Genomic DNA, 19243 nt, shown 5'->3' with positions numbered 1-19243 from the left:
CATAAAGAGCGTGTTCTTATTCTGAAGTCTGCATGTTTAGAATGGGAGCAGCAGTTCTGCATGCATTTACCTGGGATTAAGTTACATGGAATTTAATGAGTAAAAATATATGAGATTATATTGCTCTTTTTTTAAAAAAACATTTCCTTAATTGAGAGGGGGAAGGGTGTCTTTAGGCTGGATTCCTCAGATAATATATTGTGACCTGCTTTTCCAACTCCATTTGCAGCATCAGAAGAAGCTACTGCACCACGAATCCTACCTTCTGTATTTTTAATTCATTGTACCCAGTTGCTTTCCATCAAATGTTACAGCCTGACTCATTCAGTCATTTGGTAAATCTGAATATATAGGAGTGGCATTCCGGTTTTCTAGATCCTCTTGAGAACCTGTTGATTAAAGAGAAGAGTGACTGATTGTGTTCCTACCCAGCTGTCTCCCAGGAATTAAGAGTGACCACGTAGGAGAGGCCAAGACAATACTTCCATTGTTAAAGCTTGCCCAACTGTAACAGCAGCTTCTTAGAAGGAAACGATTGTAGTTTCTTTAGTGTTCTGTATAACATGGGAAGGATTAAAGGCCTGAACACAGAAGATGCAACATCAGCAGGTAAAAATCCAGAAGACACCCTAAAGATGGCTAAATCCCAATGCATGATCCCCTGAGCCTCTTTAAAATAGCCACCCAGAAGGTAGTAGTTATGGCTGGTCTACTTCACGTGGCAGTAATGGCCATCCCTGCAAGTTAAGATCTGAAATAACAAATCCAGATTGGCAGGACAGGACATCATGCAAGCCTCCTCTTAAATTTCCAGCCAAGTTCATATGCAAGATCAGAGCTCAGCTATGAAAAAAAAGTGCCTTTGGAAACTGGTTGTTTACAATCTAGTCAGTGTCGAAGAGAATTAAAAGATAAATAAGCAAACAAATAAATAATAACAAAGAGAAGAGCTCATATGATAGCTGTCCCAGAGGGGCTGTCCCAGAGGAGAAGGGTGGACTTATTCTCCAAGTACCTGAGAACAGGACAAGAAGTAATGGGTGGAAGTTTGTCAGAGGGAGATCCTTCCTGGAACTAAGGAGAAATTTCCTGACAGTGAAAACAATTAATCAGTGGAACATCTTGCCTCCTAGAGTTGTGGGTGCTTCATCGCTGGAGGTTTTCAAGGAGAGTCTGGACAGCCATTTGTCCAGGATAGTATAAAGTCTCCTGCTTTGGGCAGGGTATGTGTGTGAACTAGAAGACTTCCAAGGTCCTTTCCAGCCCTATGATTCTATATTTCCTTTCTTCCTGTGAAAAACCTGAGCCCCCCATCCCTTTTTTTCACATGTTTGGAACACACATGAAATATCCAATATGAATACACATTGATGAATTTTCTGGAAGAGGAATTGGATATGCATTTATTCATTCATTCATTCATTCATTCATTCATTCATTCATTCATTCAGTATGTATGTATGTATGTATGTATGTATGTATGTATGTATGTATGTATGTATTTCCACCCATCTTACTACAGGTTAACTCTGGGCGGCTTACAGTAATACACATTAAAACATAAATAAATTGGAACCAGACATTAAAAACTAATGACACGGGGGGGGGCCCAGGGGCGGAGTGGAGGGAGGTGGGATCTCTTGTTACTTGATCAACCAGCTCCACTACAATGTTCCCCCATTGGGGCACCAAGCCAACTGGCAGAGCCACAACTTGAGGCCCTTATGGAAGAAGAGGGTTGGGGCCAACCTCACATCAGGGGGGCAAGATGTTCCAGAGGCCTATGAATCAGGGTTCCATTGTAATATTTTATATTCAGAATGATTTAAAATTGCTTCGAAGATTCTATTAGGCAGGTTTTTAAGCTTTATTCTTGTGAGGCTGATGCGGTGATTGCTTTTTTCCTATGAAGTAGCTTCTGGCTGTCCCCAATCTGAAAAAGCTGTGTGGGAGGTATTCCTCTTGATCAAATCTGAAATCTAGAAAGTGGGGGGGGGGGCTGCAGTCTGCTTCAAATTGGATAAGGAAGGACAGTCTCATTTCCTTAACTGAAGTAAATGCAAGGTATTTTCTTCTGGTGGCGTGGGGGAATCAAAAGTAATTTCTTTTCTACCCCACTGAATCAGATGGGGAAAAAATGCAGAATAAACTTTCAGCACAGTACTTCCCTCTGTTTTTAGATGGGCTCTCAGCAAAGGCAGTTTGGCCACCCAGAAATACGTTCCCCAAATCTTTTGCTTTTCATAACTGACATATTTCACACCCACAGAATAAACTTAGTCTTCAATGAATTGTTTCTTCCTTTTAGGCTGCTTCTTCCCTCCATCCCATGAAGATTGTTTGTACTTCAACCAAATCTGGGGGTTTGTGTAGCCTGCTGCCTCTATTATTGAACAAGGATTATGTAATTCTGGCAATAAAACAAACAAGACTTGAAGAAGTGAGTGTGAGTTGAAAGCAGATGAATTAATTGCTTGTAATGGTGCTCAATAATATTCAGTGGGCAAAGCACAAAGTGATAGTAGGAACTAGAAAATTAAAATGTCATGAATTAAGAAATTTCAAGCAAATAAATAGAATTGGGCAGACGTCTGCAGATCAGTTGAAGAGGTAGTATGCAAGGAGCTAGCCAAATGTCACAACTTATCCCAGGCTTGGTAAAGCTCCTTGAAAGGTTCCTCACATCATCTGACTCTGCAGACCTAATTTTATTACAATTATCATATTAGTGAAGAAGTCAATGCCATCTGAACAAGCCTGGGCACATATGACTGCTCCACCCAGTACATTTATTGACAGTTTCTTTGATGTGCCTTCTGTGCACATACAAGAGAACTTAGATAGCACCAGAGGTCTCCAAAGAGAGAACCCCAAGCCTTCAAGGCCTGATACTTTGACCCTAATATTTACCTGCAAGAATCTCAGCATTGAGATGATCCCTTAACCAGTGTCAAGGAAGGCTGTCCAAAGTTTGGAAAAGTTAAAAATGGAAAACCAGAAACATTCCATTTTCGAGTCATTCTACATCCTTTTGTAGAAAGAGGAACTGTCCTGAAACAGAAAATGTTTATCTTATGTTTCAAGGACTTTTTTCCTCTCTCATTTCAGTGATCTGACTGTCAGGTGCCCAGCTTAAGACTCGTAGGTACAGAAAAGAGGGGAAAGGTTTAAGTCTTTCAAATCACTTGAAAGTTGGTACTTGGGTTTTGAAGTTAGAATGCAGTATTGCAGGCTGACTCTGACCACTGTCAGGAGTTCGATCCTGATGGGCTCAAGATTGATTCAGCCTTCCATCCTTCCAAGATCAATAAAATGAGGACCCAGATTGTCGGGGCAATATGCTGACATTTGTAAACCTCTGAGAGAGGGCTATAAAGCACTGTGAAGTGGTATATAAGTCTAAGTGCTATTACTATTGCTATTGAAAGAAAGAAGCCAGAAGAGGTAGATGCAGGCTGGGGAAAGGGATGGTTAGTCTTCTAGGTTTGGCAAGAGATGCTTCTGAAGTGAAAGATGACTAGATGGAAGATGAAGCAGGAAAGGCCATGCCTGAATGAGCCAGGAATCAGATCTATTGCTATGAAGAAGTCCGAGGCAGCTAAAGCCAGAGAGAGATTCTGCAAAGACTTGGCAGAATGCAGAACACAGCCTTGGACTGTAGATGGTGGCAAACACCAGGTAGTTCAGGAGCTGGAGAACTGAACAAGGCTCAGTTCAGAAGGAATGAAAATAGTAAACTTTCAGATAGTAATGAGTGGGCAGGCAAAGTTGTTAGCATTCCTAACTCTGTACTGTAAATAAGTGGGAAGAGGAAGAAACCAGCAGCTAAATATGTTGTATGGTAAAGTAAAGGAGTAAAGGCTTCATTCATTTAGTTAAAATTCTGTGTATAGCAATAGCACTTAGACCTATAGTCTATTGCCCCCAACAACCTTGGCCCTCATTTTACTGACCTCAAAAGGATGTAAGGCTGAGTCAACCTTGAGGCAGTCAGGGTTGAACTGACGAACTGCTGGCAGCTGGCAGTCAGCGGAAGTAACCTGCAGTAATGCATTCTAACCACTGCACCACCAGGGCTCTTATATATAAACTACCCATGTTTCCCCAAAAGTAAGGCCTACCCCTATAATAAGCCCCAGCTTGATTTTTGGGGGTGAGCCTAATATAAGCCCTACCCCCAAAATAAGCCCTAGCTTAGGGTGAGGCACACACCTAAATATCAAGCTAGGAGGAGTGGGCTATGTGGTTCTGTCCCACAGGTTGCGCACGCACTTACCTGGCAGCCAGGCCTCTCCTCACTGGCCCACTTCTTCTGCGGTATCTTCTTCAGCCATGCCTGCATTTCTCAGTCAGAGGCCTTTCCAGAAGGCCACTGCAGCTGAGAACCGAGCTATGGATTCAATCCATAGCTCAATATTTGGCTGAATAGGCCTTCCGGAAAGGCCTGACTGCAAAATGCAGGCTGGAATGCAGCTACAGAATGAAGCTGCTCCTTTGGCCCCAGAAGAAGTGGACCGGCTGGGTGGGGCTGTCGGTGCCAGAGGTGAGTATAAAAGACATCCCCTGAAAATAAGACCTGGTGCCTCTTTTGGAGGCAAAAAAAATAAGACCCAGTCTTATTTTCAGGGAAACATGAGTATATATATATATATCTATAATTTTATAATATATAACATTATATTATATAGTTAGATTTTCTTCGTGCACATATTCAAAATATTTGATGCCTCTCACTTTCTTTCTCTATCTCTCTTTGCGTAGACACATAGACACATGCACACAGGTGTCATGGTTCCGACAGATGAAACTCTTCAAAAGAACTTTGAAGCATTGTTTACCTTAAAGAATCTTTATTTTGAGTAGCATAACATCAGCACTGCATAATCGAAGCCAAAAACTGAATTCCCCCTCTCTTGAGCACAATTTCTTCCTCCAATTAACAGTCATAAATCACATTCCCCAATTTGCTTGAAGCAAGGGCTTCCTCTCCAGTTGTTTCTCATGCTAGGTTTAGTGTTGTTATGTCTAGCTGGACTCTCGTTCACATCCCCCCTCCCAGCATCATCTAACTCTAAAAGCAAAAGGTAACAGATGGCTACATTTCCATCTGTTGTCAATGCAAAAACATCCGATGTTGGCAGTGTTGACAACAGGTAGTTCTCAATTAAAAACCATTCATTTAGCGATCCTTCGAACAGCATTAGGAAAGGGGACTTATGACTGGTCTTAACACTTATGACTGTCGCATCATCCCAGGGTCACATAATAATGGGAGAAGCCAGATTCACTTAACAACTGCACAATTCACTTAACAGCTGTAGAAATTTGTCCAACAACTGTGACAAAAAAAAAAAAGATTGTAAAATCAGATGTGATTCACTTCACCATCTCCTTGCCCGGCAATAGAAATTCTGACCCCAGTTGTGGTTGTATGTCAAAAACTACTTTTATACACACATGTAAATATTTTATCAGTAGAATTATTTTTAATACACTTTGTATACCATAGTAATAAACAGCAATGTTTTCACTAGCTAGCTGTGTGTGTGTGTGTGTGTGTGTGTGTGTGTGTGTTTGGTCCTACTCACATTCTCTTGAAAATCAGCCTTTTGTTTTGGACCTAGAAACACTGCTGATAAAGCAGAGATGTAACATGATATTATTGATCTGTCCCACTTGAAAAATTGACTGCCTTACTTTGCACCTACTGCACTGTCTACCTCATTTTCAAAGACACACTCCAGACTGCAAGAGTGTAGGGCAGCTGTCATTGATTATATATTATAGGCAATGAGCTGTAAGTAATAGAATCCTCAAATACTATGTGCCACAATTTGAATATCAAGGTAGTTGAATTATATTCCTTTCACAATTGCTGTTCATGCAGTATTCAGTCGATGCAGAATGAGTAACAAGGAAGAAGTAGAGAAGGAAGAGCAACAGGTTTATCTTTCATCATCACCCACCTTTAAATTGCTTTCCCTTTTTAAAATGACTTAAAGCTGTTCCTGTCCTGGCTGCCAGGATCTATTTTTCTACTGGTTAAACTTTTCTATTATAATGCATAATGCCTCTGAAGGAGGAAGTAGGTCAAAGTTAATCCATTTCAGTTTGCTTCACTAACATTTAAAAGGGACATAGTCAGTGAGTCTGGCACCCCTTGGAGAACCCTAAACTCTTCATGAAGATGAGTCCAGACAGTATCAGCATTTCTAATCAGAAGGAAAAAGAGACTTCCAATGATAAGGCATTGTTTGTATATATCCCCAGAGGATGTGACTTCTAATCCCACTTTATGCTGGGATAAAAATCTTAAAAAATATTAAAATTTATCAATAGAAGATAAATAACTCAGGGTTAAACTGTGGGGTCCTTGGTGGTCTCTGAACTTGGTGGTTCTCTTGGAAAAGTTTCATTACCACACTAGGTAATATCATCAGGGTTCACCAATGATGTTGCCTAGATTGGTAATGAAAGATCTGCAAGAAAACCATGTTGTTCAAAAAACAAGGACCCCAGAATAAAATTTATATCATCATCATCTTAGCAACTATCCGCACCATCAGATTACAGTGGGAATTGAGAAGGGACTCCTCTTTGGAGTGCAAAATTCCCACACTGATCTGCTTTTCCTTGTTCCCTCAATTCCTTCAAGATAATTTAGTTATTTCTCTGCTGAAGATGTATTGCTTATTTCACTGGCTGGTCCCCAAATAGCATTTAAAGTCACCATAAATGTTCCAGTTGTCCTGAGTTGCATCCTATTTGATTGTTTCTCTATTTATTTATGTCTTCCATGCACAGTACATGAAGGGGCTGGCAACAACCCCCAAGAGAACACACTCTCCTTGTCTAGAAATGTGCTTTAATGGTATATAAACACACAGGAAGAAGCAACCAAAGGTGAAACATCAGGTCTGAACATGCTGCGTTTCTGGGCCAGCTGCTCATTATCCTCAGGCAGGCTGTCACTTTCACTATCCATTTTTTTCTGTCAAATTCACTATGTGTGTCTGTTTTCCTGGACTTCAAATTTAACTTCCAAGAACCGAGGGAAACTGGGGAGAGAAAACACGGGCACACACACACACACACACACACACACACACTTTATAGAGGCATTCCTGTTGCCACTTTGTTAACTCTCTGATAGTGGAGCAGGATAGGCCTATTTTTCTCTGCATTGTTATAGATAAAGGACTTATTACTGAATAATTTTTTTAAAATGTTTATTTATTTATTGAAATTCAACATTGGACTCTATGTACAGGTAGTCCTCAATTTATGACCAGTTGCTTACTGACAGTTTGAAGTTATGAACTCCCAAAAACTAGTTACACCAAGTTTCTAAGTGCTGATTCCCCCCCCCCCCCGCAGTCACATGGCTGCATTTTAGGCAATTTTACTGCAAAATAGAGTAGAGTAGAGTAGAGTAGAGTAGAGTAGAATCAGAATTGGAAAGGGACCTTGGAGGTCTTCTAGTTCAGCCATCTGCTCTAACAGGAGAACCTATACCATTTCAGATAAGTGACTGTCTAGCCTCTTCTTATGCAGTACCTTATATTCACCTGACTATATTTACGATAGTTTTGCCAGAAACTGGAGTTTACTTCCAGTTTCCAGCAAAGCTGGAATAGGTTCACTTAAAGACTGTGGCGTTCACTTAACTATCATGGTGTTTGCCTAACAACCACGGTGTTTGCTTTACGATCACCTCTTCACTTAATAATCACTGTGAAAAAGGTCATAAAGTTGTGTCCCAACACATGGTGATCTGTTTTACAACCATCACGACTTATGACTGTTATAGATGATGATCAGGCTGAATCCGAGGGAGGAGTCAAACACATCATCAGTCGTGAGTCCCTTCACACCCACAAGAGACCTAAGTCCAGCCCACCTTGGATTCCTTATAGAATAGAATATCTGTATTGTCGTTGTGTAATTCACAAAGAAATTTATCTACCGCCAAATTGCTTTGACCATTATTAGTTCAGATTCTTGTAGAAAACTTAACTTTGCAATAAATCTTTAAACCCATTTGAACTGCCTGGATCTCCTGATTTCTCTGGCACTTGATAACTGTAATTGCCAGGCTCAGTTGAAGTGGTTACTGGAGGACTATCTGTATATGGTGGGTGGGAGACAGATGGGTTAAGGAGCAAAAAAAGTAGGTTGAGCCCTATTCAATAGTCTTGTGGCTTCTTGGTTTTTATGGTATTTTAGAAAAACCTTACAGTTCCACAGTCACTCTGTTTTTGATGCTGAATTTAGCAGTATCTTGTGGAGGTGGCAAAATTATGCTGAGGGGCAATATGCAATATTGGTATAATCTCTGCTGCCATTTTTATTTCTGCCTTTATTTAATCGGTCAATCAACCAGCTGCCATCTAGCAGGTCACTCAAAGCAACTTACAGAAACTGTATCTCTGTAGTATAATTATGCTTTTAGGTGGGATAATTTATTGAAGCGTAATTTATTTTTATATAAAGAGCATGCTACTTTATACTTACTGGGGAAAAATGGAGTTGGTTGCCCCTTACTGTTATTGAAGTAGTCATTCAATAATCTCACCTCTTGGGATTCCTCAACAATCACCTCATTGTCTCATCCCGATATAAATTGGTTTGCAACTTTGCAGAGAATAGGTTCCCACCAGGGGAGTGATTTTAGAGCCAAAAGGTGTAGCCAGGTGTGATTGTTATTTCTTGGGTGTGGTACCAAATGATGTTTTGCAGGTGTACATGGCTTGGAGCTTCTCCATTGCTCGCTTCAGATACACATTGCATTTGTACAGTTTACACTCGGATATAGCACTCATAAGACAAATTAGCTCTGAGGTTTGTCCTTTTGTTTTATTTATTTTCATGTTATTTATTCAAATCCCTATTATTTTAATAGTAACTAGTTATAACTTGTATTTTATTGCATTGTATTTTAATGTGATTTTGTGTGTGTGTGTGTGTTGTAAAATGTGTATGTATATTATTATTATGGAAAGATGGGTGGCAAATTTAATAAATACATTTTTTAAAGGCAGCAAATATCCATCCTTTCCCCCCTCTTTTCTTCACAAAAACAACCCTGTCAGGTGGGTTGAGCTAAAAGAGAATGATTGGCCCAAAGTCACCCAGTCAGCCTCTATGCCTAAGGCAGGACTAGAACTCACTGTCTCCTGGCTTCTAGCTAGGCGCTTTAACCATTAGACCAAATTGGTTCTCCAATTTTATTCTTATCATACATCATAGAATAATCAATTTTGCTTTATTATTATTTGTCCGTCTTTCTCTTGATGCTCAGCTCTTTATTATTTCACTAGTTTCTCTCTTGTTCAAATTCATTCTACTTGTTGCAGGGTCTTTTTGAAATTCTGAGAGATTCTGGAATAAAATGTCTCCTCTTCAACTTTCTTCTTTTTGAATGCTAAGTTAATGAAAACAAATGCAATTTGTTTTTCTTCCATCCATTTTGTCTACAGAAATGAACAGCACAGTAAGCAGGTACAGAGAAACTCCAAATATTGATATATCTGATATGCTTTGACATTTCAGATACAGTGGTACCTCGGTACTCATCATTAATTAATTCCAGGAGGTGCAATGAGTATTAAAAAATGACGAGTACTAAACAAACCATGTGCCTTACCACATGATCGTTTGTTTTAGCTTGGAAAAACTTTCTGTCTGTCCCTTTTCCTACGTCAGTGACTTTTCCAGCATGGCCGACTTCCTGTCTACCCTCTCCAGCCGTCCCCCTTTTCCTTTTACAGTGACCTTCCCAGCATGGCCAACTTCCTTTCTACTCTTTCCAGCTGTCCCCCTCTTCCTTTTACAGTGACTTTTCCAGCATGGCTGACTTCCTGTCTATCCTCTGTGGCAGTCCTCCTCTTTCTTTTACAGCAGAGGTAGGGAATTATGGCTCCTTCATGACTTGTGGACTTCAACTTCCAGAATTCCTGAGTCAGTGTGGCTACCTCAGGAATTCTGGGAGCTGAAGTCCACAGGTCATAAAAGGGCCATAGTTTTACAGTGACATTTCCGGCATGGCTGACTTCCTGTTCGTTCTCTCGACTGTCCCCCTTTTCCTATCATAGTGCACTGAATACAACAAGTACTGGGACAACATTTTCATGCCAAAATGCACAGAGTAACAAATTCAATAGGTTTTGAAGCAGGGGAATATCAAGGTGTCACTGGTACAGAGTTAAAGTCTTGAGAAGGAACTCATGACAACCCTAACAATTCCTGTTTCCCAAGAAAATCTATATATCCTGCTTGCTTATCTTTGGTTTGGTACCTTTTTCTGAAATAATAATCTCCTATTTTGCCATGTAGCTGGAAAAGTAGTACCTTCTTGTTTGTTTGTTTATATCCCACCTTTATTATTTTCACAAATAACTCAAGGCAGCGAACAGATCCAACACACCTTTCTACTCCTATTTTCCCCCACAACAACAACCCTGTGAGGTGGTTGACAGAGAGTGACTGGCCAAAGATCACCCAGTTGGCTTTCATGATTAAAGCGGGACCTGAACTTGCGGTCTCTTGTTTTCTATCCTGCTGCCTTAGTGACTAGGCCAAATTGAGTCACCTTTGGTTTGCAGCAATCTTAGCAAAATCCAGCCTTTTCCTGGCCTTGAGTCTTTGAAATAAACTGAATCGCTAAGTTAGATTTCCTGCCCTCTTCCTTCATGGGTGTCAAATTCTCAACTCCTGAAAGAAAACCTTGGGTCATCAGATATAAATTGAAGTAAACTCTAAAAGGCCATTTCCCCAGCCCACCCGCCCATCCCAGCTGCACAACTGTTCATTGGAGCAGCCACTGAAAGGTTTCAACAACCTATTTCCTTCTGCCAGAGTTTTATAACTCTGCAGTTTTGCAACCAGATGCATCAGCCTGCCTGTGTGTTTGATTTGATCCAGGACTTTTGGCAGCTCCATCTGAAGTACAACGTGGAAACCTCGGGGTGAAGCACTTTTGGATGTTACCTTTTTTAGCAAGAAAGAGTTGGGGGGAAAGCAAAGTGAAAAAGGGAAGACCTAGGGGAAGACACACCCCCTTAGCATGGAGATTTGGAGTTTTAGCAGCACATTTTGCACAGTGCTGAGCCTTCATCCCCACACTGCTCATGCTGGTTTCCCTTGGACAGTAAGCAAAACCTTGCAAGAATTTATTGGCATAGCTGACATCTGGACTGCAGATGCCAGGCTCCCAGAAAAGTATTCAAATCACTGGGGAACACCAACATCTGGAAGTCTCCTTAGAAACACATTTGTATCCCCAAAGACATTCAGATTTCCCTCTGTGCATGCAAAGTCATATTTTAGTGGTTAAGACCCAATTGAAATGGAAAACAAAGAGGTGAGAAAAGCAGAAGGGCAATGTGTTATTGACTTAAAATGATCAAGCTGACTAGGGCATTTGCCTGTTTGAACTAATTTAATAGCTATTTCTCTTATAATTGAGTTTGTGGAAGGGCCATGAGCTAAGAAGAGAATCAGATATCCCAGCAGTGACCAACTTTGGGTTACATCTGCCTCCTCCATAACTTGCAAGCTTATTTTAGCATATATGTATGGGAAATATTTTTATTTTTAAGGAAAGCTAAGGTTTTAAACTGATGAATGAGTATTTCCCAATTTGGTGCAATCCCAGAAATCACTCAGCTGTCACTCAAGCATACAATGGTACCTTGGTATGCATTGTTAATTGGTTCTGGGAGGCGCAATGAATATCAAAAACAATGAGTACCAAAGAAGTTTTTCCTATAAGGAATAATGTAGTGAGTTACAAGGCAGTCAACACTGACAAGTTCTATTGTGCATTGAATATCAAACAAATGATGAGTATTGGGACAAAATTTTCACATGAATGCATTGAGTAAAAAACTTGATGAGTTTCAAAGCAGTTGAGTACCAAGGTACTCCTGTATTTGGAATCTGCTCTGCAGATCAGCAGTTCCATTGGAAAAAGAAGAATAGAAGAAAGAAAGGAAGATAATAGGAATTACGTTGTTGGTTTAACTTATTTTAAATAATCCAGAGACATCACTTCTTCCAATGTGGGGACTGCATCGATCTTACAATAGTCACTGCTCCCTCTCCCCTCAATTCATGGGGTTTTGGAAACTAAGCTAATTTTCTATTGGCCGGGCTGCATTAGCTAATCAGCATATTTGCATTGACTGAACTGCTATTCCAAATGGCAGCATTTTCTCAACTCTGTAAGTTTTGTATTGTCTATCTTCTGGAATTTTCTCCCACTTGCCTGTAGCTAAGGCATCTTGCTGCCATCCATTCACTCTTTCTCACAGTCACCTGGTTGCTGTTGCTACACAAAACAATTATTGTAAGAGAGTAAGTGGAGAGTAGGTCAATTGGTTCTTGGAGATTTTTTTTTAGCATGTTTGCATTTACTAGCTGGAGAGAGCAACAGTGGATGTCCTCAATGGAAGGTTGGGGTGCCACCATGGAACACTTGTTCAAAGGCTTTGTTGTTGTTGTTGTTCAGTTGAGGTGTCTGTTTCTTCAGGACCCAATGGACCATAGAATGCCAGGACCTCTGTCCTCCATTATCTCCCATAGTTGCTGAAATTCATGCCCGTTGCATTGATGATACTATCTAACTATCCCATCTTATGCCATCCCTTTCTCTTTTTGCCTTCAATCTTTTCCAACAGCAGCGTCTTTTCCAGTTAGTCCTCTCTTTTTGTTTGGTGGCCAAAGTATCTGAGTTTCAGCTTCAATATCTGCCCTTCCAAAGGACCGTCAGAGTTTATTTCTTTTAGGATTGACCAATTTGCTCTCCTTGCAATCCAAGGAACTCTCAAGAGTCTTCAACCCCACAATTTGAAAGCATCAATTCTTTGGCACTCAGTCTTCCTTATGGTCCAATTTTCACAGCCAGAGATTAGCAGGGGTTCTCAACCTTGGCAACTTTAAGACTAGTGGACTTCAATTCCCAGAATTCCTCAGCCAGCAAAGCTGGCTGAGGAATTCTGGGAGTTGAAGTCCACAAGTCTTAAAGTTGCCAAGGTTGAGAACCCCTGGATTAGAGATTCCCTGTATTCACATAACATGCTTAACTCATGTTCTCAGTTCCCATAGTACAGTGAATCTTAAACTAACCAAACAAGCTAAGTTCAGGCAACAAAGCCCCTTTCCCAAATTCTAACTAACCAAGGTTAAGCCCTAATGTTGTGCAAATGCTGCTGCTAGGCTTTTATCTGCCATTAAGATTGTTTTGCAGAATAACTGCTCTCTATATCACACACAGAATGACACTCTTCATACATCTGTCTATGAAACTCCATCCGTCTCTATATACACTACATAGAATAGGGTCATCCAAAGTCAGTACATTCTCAATGTCATTTCCCACTGAAACCAAATTCAACTGTTTCCAAAGTTCAGAGCTAACAATTTGGCTGGAAATCTTCTTTTTCACTGATAGCAAAACATATGAGGTTGCCAAGAACAAATGAATCATACCCAGTTCAGCATTGGGAGTCTAAGTTAAGAAGAATCGGTCATGGACAATATTTATGAAATTATATTATTTTTCTTCTTTCAAATACTCAGGGATTGCCTAGTCTAGAGCTTGAGAAATGGCCCTATCCAATACAAATTACTCAAAAAACAGTCCAATCTGATTTCATGCTAAATATAGATTCTGGAAAAGTGAGTCTTATTTTCCTCTAACTTGGAGAAAGCAAATTGTGTTGCAATAAGAGGACAATGTTTGCAAGCAAACTAGAACTTTCTGGGAAAATGAAGCATGCCAAATTTCATACATACTGATGGAAGGGAATTGAGTGATATCTTTTTTCTTCTTACTCCGGCAGTGCTTAGAGATAGAATATGATTACTATTAGTAGCTTCAACTCCAATGTCACAGCACTATATGGAAAAAATTCCTGCACTCCAAATGAATATAACAGAGTTGGAGGTCTTCTAGTCCAACTCCCTACTCAAGCAAGAAACTTTATAACATTTCAGACTAATGATTGTCCAGTCTCTTCTTAAAAGCCTCCAGAATTGGAGTACCCACAACTTCTGGAGGCAAGTTGTTCCACTAATTAATTGTTCTGTTAGGAAATTTTTTCTTACAGTAGTTCTAGGTTGCTTCTCTCTTTGATTAGTTTCCATCCATTGCTTCTTGTGTTGCCTTCAGGTGCTTCGGAGAATAGCTTGACTGCCTCTTCTTTGTGGCAACCCCTGAGATATTGGAACACTGCCATCATGTCACCCCTAGTCCTTCTCTTCATTAAATTAGACATATCCAATTCCTGCAATGAGAAGAACAATGCTTCAAAAACAAACTTACAAAAGTGCTTCTAAAACATTTTACAGAACTGAAAGCATTCATGGAAACATACAGTATCTGAAGAGTGCATTTGTGTATATAGTGTAATTGCAGGATCTTGCCTGGGCATTTTTAAGTTGCTTGCTGAAAAGTAACTTAAGATATTCTTCATTTCCTTTTCTGGTGGACTATAAGCAGGAGCTGCGTGTTTATCTAAGTATTGCAAAGGGGTGTATAGTCTACAGAGTTGTTCTAAGAGTTTTAGAAGGACAGATTTTCAAGTTAGTTCCTATTCCAAATTAACAACAGCAAATGTCACTCTGAACTAGAGTATTTTTATTATTAGTCAGGCAATTGGTTGATAGTTTTGTTTGCCCTTGTTAAATTTTCAAATGATTTAATACTTTCCTCCAGTAAAGTAAATGCTCCTCTATATAAATCAAGGGGAGACCACAGGGTTGAGAATATGATCAATATGAATGCAAAATTACTTAATATGAATGACTACTGTAAAAAAGACAGAACCTTGAAACAGAAAAAGATTTAATGTTAACATATCCCTTTAGCTAGGCTGAATTATTTTATTATTTGGGCATAACTATTTCTTTTATACTTTCTTGTAGCTGTTCTGCAAGTAATCCTTGACTTACAACAATTCATTTAGTGACCATTCAAAGTTACAACAGCACTGAAAAAAGTGACTTATGACCTTTTTCACACTAACAGCTGTTGCAGCCTCCCCACAGTCACGTGATCTGGTACTGGGACCGGTCCCTTTAACTCGTCTTGTCAAATGGGCGTTCTGTCTTGGGAGCTGAAGGCCGGTATGATTGCCCTGTCTCTGTTGTAGCGCCAGTCCGAAAGGACTGACGGCGGCCATAGGGGAGGAAGCGTCTGTTAGCTCTCCATGTCAAATGAGAAATGACCTTCTGCTTCTGTTTATTTTCTACGGAGTTAATGCCTCCCCAAATAATCTGCCTCCCTTGAAAGGGGCAGTGGCCGCCTGCCACTTGTGCTTGCTTTTGGCCCTCCAATTTTTGAGCCAGAGTAGCCTCCGAGTGACTACGCTGGAAGCCATTGCTCGGGCCGAGTGTTTGGCGGAATATAAGGAGACATCCGCCATATACTCAGAGGTCGCTATAAGTTTGGTCAGGTCCTGGTGTACTCTGACCTCCTCCAGGGGAATTCTGTCTTGTAGCAGTCTAAGCCAGGTAAGGGAAATTCTAGCAAAGAATGAGGTGGAGGTTGCCGCCTTCGATGCCCATGCAGATGCCTGGTGAACTTTGCGTAAGGCTAGCTCAGATTTCCTATCTTCCGCCTTAAGGGCGTCAGAGACATCTGCTGGAAGACTGGCTGCTGAGAAAAGTGGAGCTAGGGATTCATCCACTTTGGGCACCTCCAATAAGTCCATCAAGATTTGAGCCATGTTAACAATCTTGCATTCAGCCGCTCCCTGGGATGGCTGAGCTGCCGGTGATTCCCATTGTCCCTGAATATTCTTCAGGAATAAGGAGGGGCAGGGTATTTGTAGGTGCCAAACTACTGGTTCGGAGAATAGGGGATTCGTGTCTTGGCTGGTGGAGGTCTCTGGGGTGGGGACCGAGTCGGAGGTGAGCTTACCCGCTGCACATGCCCTACACAGTAAGGAAGAAAAAAGAGAAGTATTGAAGAGCTCTGCCATGGGCTGGGAGTCTTGTGGAGACTCCTCGCAATCCAACCACCGGTCTGCACTTTCGTCATAATCCGAAGCACTGGAAGAATCGGATTCAGGTGAGTGGGATGGTGAGACCATGCCAGTACGATCGAGTGTGGGTTGTGATGAGGTAGTGGGCGCTAATGAGGACCTCGATATGGGTGACGTTTGATGATGACCCGAAGAGGTCATGGCTTGAAGGACCGCCTGCGATATCAATGATTGCAGCTGGTCGGTAAAGGATGGCTCTAGCAGAGGTCGAAGCCCCACAGTAGTTGGTGTGAATGTCGCTTGGGTGCTGTGGAGGGGCCTGGCAGTTCGAGGTCCTCCCCAAAGAGGGGTGGCTCTTCCTGACCAAAGGTCTGAATCGGGACCTGCTGATGCTCATGCTCCGGTGACCACGCCCTCGATGAAGTCAGTAGTTGTGCTCCTGCCTCAGGAGCTGCAGGTAGGGGGAGTGGAGACGTATGTCCTTGCCCAGCTGACAAGCGTTGGGCCTGGGAGAATTGCTTCTCCAGGGCTCTGTGCTTGTGATCGGCTTGTTGCTTGCCTTACTTGCCTTCCTGCCGTATTTGGATTTTGCTTTGGCCTTTCCCTTAGGCGCCTCTGGAACCGGATCAGTTTGGCTGGATTGGTTGTCCGTGTCCAAAGGCTGTGGCACAGTGAGGTCTGCCATGGCAATCGAGAAGTGTCCCAGATGAGGCTCTGGTACTGGCTCGCTCTGCAAAAGATATCAGTTGACCCCCTGTGGAGGCACTGACTGCACGTGGATTAGCGTGAGCCGGCCCACTAGCTAAGCTGGACTCACGCTGGGCGCTTCAAGGCGCTCATCACCAAGGCTAAGGACAATCCGTGTGCCAGTCCTGTGGCCGAAGTGGTAATGAAATCACACGCGTCTCACAATAGTGGCAATGGTCAGGTCCTGGTAAGCAACCACTAGATCAGTAGTTCTCAACTTTTTTAGTGCCACGACCCTCAACCAGTCGTACGTCGAGGACTACCCAACCGGTCATAAGTCAAGGACTACCCAACCGGTCGTAAGTCAAGGACTACCCAACCGGTCATAAGTCAAGGACTTTCCCTGCCCGGGAGCGCCACACATGCGTGGTGCCGCCCCCTGCACCGGCCGAGGCATAGCTGGCAAGCGGCAGAGACGGAGCAGGCCGACCAACGGCTGGGCCCAGCCCAAGGGAGGTAAGGCACCCGCCGGGCCCCACTCATACTAGCAACCCTCCCTGCACCCGCTGGTCTCCCACCTCCCACCCCTGGCCCTCTTTTACTTACATTTTTAGTAGTTGCTCAGCAGGGAGGGATGGAAACTTCCAGACAGCTCGCCTTCGCTGCAGACAACTTGCAGCACTGTTTGCAGAATAGGACTTTTGGCAGGCTCAGCAGGGCAGAGACAGCCTGGACTCTATTCAAGAGAGTCTATTCTATTGGCTTTCAAAAGCCAATAGAATAAAAGGGAGTAGCACAGCTAAGGAAAAGGGGGAAAAAACTGCGTTGTTTGGCGACCCCCGTGAAATGGTTGTTCGACCCCAAATTGGGTCGCGACCCACAGGTTGACAACCGCTGCACTAGATGCAAAGTCGCAGAGGTTAAGGTGAAGGAGTGTTAGGCAAGCAGGGCCTAATAGAGCTTTTTGTCTGCAAGTTGGTAAGGATCCACAATTCTTGTGATTGTAAAATCTTATTTCAATTAGAGCAATCTATCCAGACAGTCCCAGACTTATGACCAGAATTGAATCCAGAAAACTTTTCCTCTTTTTTTAATTTAAATTAGTGTGATCAGAGCAAACAAAATGGCACCCGCAACTGTGAGGCAATTCTAGAATCTTCCTTGAGTATACTAATGCCTCGCAAAATAGCGGTCACACCCAATCCTGGGGGGGGTGTGTCTTGGCGATCAAGGCCTGGATTCAGTGTAGGAAGAAACTCTCCAGTGAAATCCTATTATCTTAGGGTTCCTTAAGATCAAAGAGGAGAGGCTGGCTGGTTCGCGCCTAATGGCTGTTTAGGTGCAACGGTGCTCACGGCGCTTTAGCAGGGCCTCCGTCTCTAAAAAAGTAGCTGGAGGAAAATTGAGGGTAGTCCTCTTCTCGCCCGCTGCGCTCGTAATTTGTTGAATTCGGCCCTTCAGCTGGGATGAAGGAGACTTCAGCAAGACTGAAGGCCGAACGGCCTCAAAATGGTGGCCGCGAGTGGCTGAGTGTCAACAGAGGCCAGCAAGCAGCAGAAGGCCGACTGGCCTCAAAATGGCAGCCGCGTGAGTTAGAACGCCGACGGAGGCAGTCTCCGTGTCCCGGCGATGGATTGCCCTGAAGGAACTGGGAAAGAGACTCAGCAGACTGCTGAGCTACAGAGAGAGAGGGAAGCCACCCCCCCCCCAGTGACCTAAAAGGGGCTGGGAAGGAGACCCAGCTGGCTGCTGAGCTATAGGAAGAGGGAAAAACCACCCCCCCAGAACAGGGGAGAAAAATACTCCCCCCCCTTGTTTAAAGGAAATAGGGGACGGAATCCCCTGTAAGGGAAAAAATTAGAGGCTGGGAGCCTCCAATTCTCCAAATTGAAGAATCCACTAATGGATGTAACAGCTTCTATTAGTCTAACCTGCCTGAAGAGCCTGAGAGTCAAGTTATCACGTCCTCATGGGCAAAAGACTAAGATGAAACTGGGAGATTCCAGTCAAGGAGGGGCGTGACAACTTGACAACTTAGTCTGATTGGACAGAGGACTGAAATAACCCATTGGTGGATTCTTCAGTCATCATGCTGGAGAATGTTCTGTTTCTTCTTTTTCTTTCAACCTTAAAGTAAATCTGTCCATTTCCGCACAGTCTAGTATTTTTTTAATTATTTCTTCTTCTAGTGGTGTTTCTTCATTCTTCAAGTATTGTGCAAATATAATTCTTGCTGCTGTTATCACATCTCAAATCAAATATGTACTGTGCTTATCAAGTTTTTCTGGCATTATACCTAGTAAAAAAAAATTCAGGTTTATAGTCTATGTGTTTCTCTAACATTTTTTCTAACCAAGTGTGAATTTTTGTCCAATATTTCCATGTCCACCATATATGATAATAAGTACCTGGTTTATGCTTACATTTCCAACATTTCTCTGACAGGCTCCATTACACTCATAACTCAAGGACTATCTGTAGTTATCAAATTTAGATACCACCCATCTCGCTCACAGAGCGAGTAAGCATTTTAATGCTTAGAAAATGTTGGAAATGATCATTAAAGG

Source organism: Crotalus tigris, unplaced genomic scaffold (genome assembly GCF_016545835.1).
Source record: "Crotalus tigris isolate CLP2741 ecotype Arizona unplaced genomic scaffold, ASM1654583v1 scf7180000023684.367845, whole genome shotgun sequence".
Classification (NCBI taxonomy): domain Eukaryota; kingdom Metazoa; phylum Chordata; class Lepidosauria; order Squamata; family Viperidae; genus Crotalus; species Crotalus tigris.
Note: the sequence above shows the minus strand (reverse complement) of the source record.